We start from the raw sequence: 7,182 nt of genomic DNA on the forward strand, positions 1-7,182 counted from the left end.
AAGCCCATTTTTCCAAGCACAAGCTAGTGCTACTATGTTAAAGAAAGTTGCACACAGCGTGTTCCTGGGAAAATGAACCGTTTCTTTATACATGTAATTCTGTCTTATGTTTGTAGGTAATTTTCCGTAATCCTTCCAAGCACAAGCTAGTGCTAATGTGTATCGATTATTAGCACATAACAAGTACCTGGAAACATTTTGGACATGGGTGGTACCTTTTGAGCTCTTCTGTATTTCTGCGCAGCGATGTTAAGGCGATTTACATAAGATATTTTCAGGGGCAGATAACCCCGTAAGGACCTCATTATTTATTCATATATTCATCAATGGCGGAGGCTGCGTCTATCGATGAAAATGTATGAAATCAAATTACATACATGCCTGTTAACTAAAAACGGCTATTAATATGATGTAATTTATTTATCGAAATACAAATATTGTATGTTTGTGCCTGGATTATTATGAAAACAGTTACAATAGCTGTTTTTCTTGGCGAGATTGTCGGCTTTTGGACCCATCGGATCAACCAATGAGAAGACGATCGACGTCAAATAGATGTTTGCAGTTTCCAGAATGGAAAGAAATTGCAGCGAAAATTATTTTCACTTCTACGTGAAAATCTAGCCAGAAAAGTAAGTGTGAGCCACAAGACATGTATTTATTATGAAACATATGTTGCTTGTTGTGTTTCTCATTCGCCCCAGATGGCGAAAAACTGTATACTATTAGATAAAAACGAGTCCAATGAGGGCAAGCATGACATACACGTGGTCAAAACAAAACAAGACCGCAGCAAATAGCTGAAATTTAAGTTATCTTTCGAGTCTCGTCAATAAATGAACAAGATATCGAATGAAACAAGTTCCCAGCATTATAACAAGGGCCCATTCCCGAAATTCGTTTCTAATTTTCGTTTCGCAGGTGTCCTGCCTACCTCAGTACCTGTCATTAATTTCCTGGTTGGGTACATATTGCTCTAATCCAAATAATAATGATATCGTGGAGCTATTAATTTGGAGCACAGGGGTGCATACATACTTGCTCAAAAGGAACCTGAAACACGTAATCTGGAGCTTAACATATGTTGTACCCCTCCCCTAGTCCAAATAATTATGAGGGGGGATAGGACCTTTATCAGGACTCTGGGACCGGGTGTTTTTAGATTGGGATTTGGGGATTGACCCTTTCAGGATTCGGGAATTCTTTTTTCGAATTTCCGGACCTCCAGATTTTGTATTTTTAAGCCAGGGATTTCGTGTTTTTAAGCTATACATGAATGTATCCCGTTAAACAGAAGGGATGCTATTGTTTCAGAAAAAGGGAGAAGGTTTGGATCCATTAAAACGTTTAATCCCGCTGCAAATGTTTGCACCTGTCCTAAGTCAGGAATCTGATGTACAGTAGTTGTCGTTTGTTTATGTAATATATACGTGTTTCTCGTTTTGTTTATATAGATTAGGCCGTTGGTTTTCCCGTTTGAATGGTTTTACACTAGTAATTTTGGGGCCCTTTATAGCTTGTTGTTCGGTGTGAGCCAAGGCTCTGTGTTGAAGGCTGTACTTTAAAAGAGGGACGAAAGATACCAAAGGGACAGTCAAACTCGTAAATCTAAAACAAACTGACAACGCCATGGCTAAAAATGAAAAAGACAAACAGAAAAACAATAGTACACATGACACAACATAGAAAACTAAAGAATAAACAACACGAACCCCACCAAAAAGTAGGGGTGATCTCAGGTGCTCCAAAAGGGTAAGCAGATCCTGCTCCACATGCGGCACCCGTCGTGTTGCTTATGTGATTACAAGTCCAGTAAATAGTCTAATTCGGTAGGTCAAATTCATGAAAGAGAAGGGGATTGTAGTTACGACGTAAGGAACATATCCGATATCATTTGTGAAACGGTTATTCCATAACGGTCAACCAACTCGTGATGGCGTCCGTAAAATTTACGAAGGGATGATTTCAACTTCACCATTATAATGGTTTACTTTTTAAATTGTTATTTGGATGGAGAGTTGTCTCATTGGCACTCACACCACATCTTCCTATATCAAGTTATAAAATTTTCTTGGGGAGCCTGCTTGCAAGAAAGTTGTTTAAATTCTAAACAGAGAAAGACATTTCTTTGTAGGAACCTGTAGATTAAGGGCGTCTCATATTCTTATTGCTCTGAAAGTAAGTCTACCATAAGCCGCTGAGACAAAATAAAATACAACACGAAAGTGTTCATTTGTAACAGTTATACAAACCAGGCATCAGGAACACAGATACCCCCCTTTTTTTTGTCCAGGTTTAGGAACCCCCCTTTTTAAAATAACTGGATCTGCCCCTGCCCATTGGTGACATTTTCCATTTCCATTCTCACATTTCTATTACATATAATTTATATCTTGTTTTTCAGTACTACATGTATAGGGACATTATTCGTAATAAAGGGTCGAAATTATCGCGTTTTTCAAATGATGACTTTAAACCGTTTGAACAAATTTTCATGAAAATTTGCTGAAATGATCCCTTATGATTTTTTATACAATGAATATTTTTAGATTTTACTCATTCTCTTTATGGGATTTTAATATTATTCAAAAAATAATCCATGAACTGTGCCACTGTTGGCAATTTTTTTTATATTTGTACATGTACCCTGGCACCAAAAAAGTTGGGGCATACTGTTTTACTACTGTCTGTACATCCTTAGGTCAGTCCGTCCCATGAATATTTTTCATAGCACTGTTTGCAGGAATGTTACAAGGATTTCTGAAATTTGGCTTCAGAGTTTATACATGCATGTCAGAGTCAGTTATACTGTGTCATGCTTTTTCAGATTCATTACTGAACAACTTTCTGTTAACCTTATACTTTAAGGGTATGGGAATATTATTAGTGAGCAGTAGCTCACAGAGATTCAGGTGTTTGTGTTAGATTTTATATTTTGGAGGGGCTGGCTATTACGGGCAGTGATTTCAGTATTTCTAGTTAATCATGAAAATTGATTTAAGCATGTATAAAGAAGAGCTAAAATGACCACACTTGTATATATGGCCATGTCAGTCTGTCTGTTTAAGGTTACAATCTTACATGTATATCATCAATATATATAGGGTAGGTAGGTCAGTATTTCACTTTTACTATTTTTTTTCTTTTCCTTTTTTGTGCATGATTTTGAGTTGTGCCATGGTCTCAGTTGTCCATGGGCCGAGTTTACCCATATTTTTAATGATTGGATTATTTCCCTTGGTTATTGGTTGGAAAAATGGGGGTGAAGTTTTATTTTATGACACAAGTTGCAAGTTTCCTTAGAACAGCTGTCATATTCACGATTGTGAACATTGGGATGTATCAGGCAATTGATTAAATTTATTGGCAACCCTTACTTCGCTTTTGACACGAGTTTTATAAATTTTTCAATTAATGACAGGAATAAAATAGCTTTGAGTCAGCGCTCAAATTAGGGTCAGTCGAGTAACTGTAAACATGGTAAACAGACATATACCATGTATACATGTACATGTATTTTTTTTTTGCCAATTATCACTGTGTATCATCGTACAGTTGATATAGTTACTAACCAAGCGGGCATGATCGTCTTTGAACTGACATGGTAACGAAATCTTTGTTTTGTTTTATCAACATTCAGTGTACAGTTTTCAACATCTGAAATTCCTGCTCCAAAATAATTTTCGCATGGATTTTTTCATATTTATATTAAAGACATATTTTATATTCTAATATATATATATAGGAACAATTAACTTGTAAATGCGCAAATAGTTGTGTATGTCAACACCAACTTTCAATTTCCATATAATTGTCGAGACATTTACATGTTTTACCTTAAAGAAGGCTAATACAGGACAAAAGTAATAGTTACCAATCATAAACCGACCTGTGATTACTCATTCCTTGAACATTTTTGGTTAAAAAACGAGTATGAAAATAATATTTTTGTGTCGGTGTGCAGCAACTTAACTATCAATGACTGTGCACCATACAGACAGATTTATGTGGTCAGCTAAACACCATACACAACACTTCTTTTTCGGAATAAAATGTAAAAAAAAACCGTACATTTGTATATACATGAAAGATTTCAATGCCAATTATTGAAACAACTATACTTTTAATAAACACACAGTGGTCTTCTATCAGAAAGAGAGTTGCAATTAATATAGAATTATATATCAGATGAGACGAGTGCCAACTTCTTTGACAAGTATTTGGACATGTCTTTAGTAATCGTTTTTGTTTTGGGAAAATAATGAGACATCTCTAATCCTCAACCTACGACCAAATCATTTCTTTAATCAACAATTATTTTTAGATTTTAGGTTTGGAACCCCCCTTTTTTTTGGACAATCAATGCAATTCTAGAAATCCAAGAAAAAATGGGCATTATACATGTATCTATGAAGGAAATCCTGCGATCTAATAAGGGTTGTGTGCACGTGGCAGACGTTATTTTTTTATTTAACAGTTATTTGAATCATTATACACATGTTTATGTTCCTAATATTTAAAAAAGTATCTGTTTGTAATTAAATGATTACCTTTTCTTTCAGCTTACCTGTTAATTACAAGATACACTAGTATGCCATTCCAGGTTTGATGAAATATAAAGTGATGGTTTGAAATTGGAGAGTTTAATTTTTATACACAGGTAAATTGTTTTATCCTGCAATCAGCTAACTTTTGTACAATGAGACAACTCTCCTCAAGTGTCCAAATGACACCAAAATTAACAACTATAGTTATAGGTCACTGTATGGCCTTCAACAATGAGCAAAGCCCATTCTGCATATTCAGCTACAAAAGGCCCCTAAATTGCAAATGTATTTTTTAGCAATTCAAAGGAGAAAACTAACAGTCTAATATGTAACACAGCAACATAGACAACCACTGAATAACAGGCACATGCATACAGAATGTGGAGGGGTTAATAGTCTATAGATAAAGGAAGATGTGGTGTGAGTGCCAATGAGACAATTCTCCATCCAAATAACAATTTATAAAAGTTAACCATTATATGTCAACGTACGGCCTTCAACAAGGAACCTTGGCTCACACCGAACTTAAAGCTATAAAGGGCCCCAAAATTACTAGTGTAAAACCAACAGTCTAATCTATATAAAAAAAAAAAACAAGAAACACATATAAATTACATAAACAAAAGACAACTACTGTATATGCTAGTGAGTGTTTTTTAATTTGTGCAAATAAATTTCTGTTTTCTTACATTGTAAGAATATTAATGTACATGTATTATGTATATTCAGAAGTTATTGTAATGTTTTATATTTGCATTTTGAATATTGCAATAATGGAACTCACATTCTGATCTCAATAAATATAACTCATTTTATTTTAAAGTTTTATCAAAGTAGTGCACCTTATTAAAATGTGTGTGAAAAATTACATCCTTGTTCAAATGTTTAATGAAATTTCTCGCTACATTGAAGATCCATTGGTGGCCTTCGGCTGTTGTCTGCTCTATTGTCGGGTTGTTGTTGTTTTAACAAATCCCCATTTCCTTTCTCAATTTTATTATTCATGTTATTAAATAAAGACCAGGGAATTATGTTGTTTGCATTTTAACAGTTACTTCTTGAAGAAATATGTTTGCACTTACTTTTTAATACTTTAATCATAAATATCATGTTAAACATTTCATTTAAATATATATACATGTACATTATATTTGCATTTTCATATTTCAGCAATGATGATCACCTGTACCGAGACAGCAGAAGAAAGTTACTTATTTATAACTCATCATGACCATTTAATACCGAAAATCTGATTAAAATTTGTTTGGAAAGCCACCAAATATTTCAATGAAAAGAAGAAAAAAGACAGCAATTCTATATCATGTATATCATGTACTAAGCAGAAGCATTGCTGTTTCAAGACCCAGTTGAATTGGAGTTTAGTGTTTTGATGCAGTGAGACAGAGGAATATTTAAGTGAACAGTTTAGCTTCTTTTTCATCATCGTGATCATTAAAGTTGATGTTTACCATCGGAGAGAGCTTTTTCCTCAGTTGAAATGAATTCTAAATACAGGCAGTTTGGAGACTTTGTATATTTCTTACAATTGGAGTTCTAAAAAGGATTACATTTTAAAAAAATGTGTTGCAACAGTTTCATGGATTTAATTTGTGGTCTCTTTCGTGAAATATTTGAAAAATCTGCAATATCTAACCAAGTAATTTATTAGAGATCTACAGATGAACATATGACATGTATGACATTCAGATGAATTTGAAAGAAGGAAATATATTTATTTATAAGACTTTAATATGAGTGTTTAGTTATTTTTTGGCAATTACAGGCATGACAGGGAGTAATTATAAGATAAAGTTATTTGATTTAAACATAAATCCTACCTACAGATATACATGCGATATACATATATGCATGTAGGCATACAATTCACTGACACACCACTAATTTGAGTTACATGTACATGTAATGATAAAAGTAAGAATATGACATATAAAAAAAAATTGATTCACTCAGATTGCCAATAAAACAACTCTCCATCAGGGAAAAAATAGTTGTTTATATATTGGCCACCTGCAGAGACATGAGAGAACAAGAAAATCATATTTTATCATGATTTATAATTTTTCTATTTCATTTCATATAAACACTGAATACAGGCCTACATTTGTAGGTGTACAAAAAGTTCAAAAGCATAAAACAGTGTTGTAATCATGCAGTTGTTGTTCATCTGAAAGTCGTATGATATTGATGTTGGGCTTCAATAATGAGCACACATCTGTATAACAGCCACATAATGGTTAATTTTGAACAAAATAATTATGGGTATTTCCATTTTGTACATGCATGTATATATGTATTGTACATGAAGATGTGTATCTCATGTACATACATGTAGCTTGTTTATACTTGGAAATCAGAAAATGCAATGTTTTCATTTCTTGTTCTTGTCTAAACTAAAATTGATTATTTATATAATGACATAAATTAATGACATGATAATTGTAAATGTTTGGCATAAAAAAATATAAATTTATTTAAATGATGGTATTACAATGCATTATTTGTATCCAGGATTTTCTGTAACTGCAATAATAAATCTTACATTTATCATGTTTATTGTCCTGGCATTGTTTAATATAAATTATTATTATCTTGGGACTAAATTTACTCGCACTTT

General features: G+C 33.3%; 1 long non-coding RNA gene across 1 annotated transcript; it reads left to right on the forward strand.

The window, feature by feature from the left end:
* The first annotated feature begins 254 nt into the window (after window positions 1-254).
* Window positions 255-6,297, forward strand: LOC143058479 (uncharacterized). The gene is made up of 3 exons (XR_012973081.1): window positions 255-632; window positions 4,563-4,660; window positions 5,718-6,297. It is a non-coding gene; the product is annotated as an uncharacterized LOC143058479 (long non-coding RNA).
* Window positions 6,298-7,182: the final 885 nt, after the last annotated feature.

This window comes from Mytilus galloprovincialis, chromosome 14, assembly GCF_965363235.1.
Source record: "Mytilus galloprovincialis chromosome 14, xbMytGall1.hap1.1, whole genome shotgun sequence".
NCBI classification, from domain to species: Eukaryota; Metazoa; Mollusca; class Bivalvia; order Mytilida; family Mytilidae; genus Mytilus; species Mytilus galloprovincialis.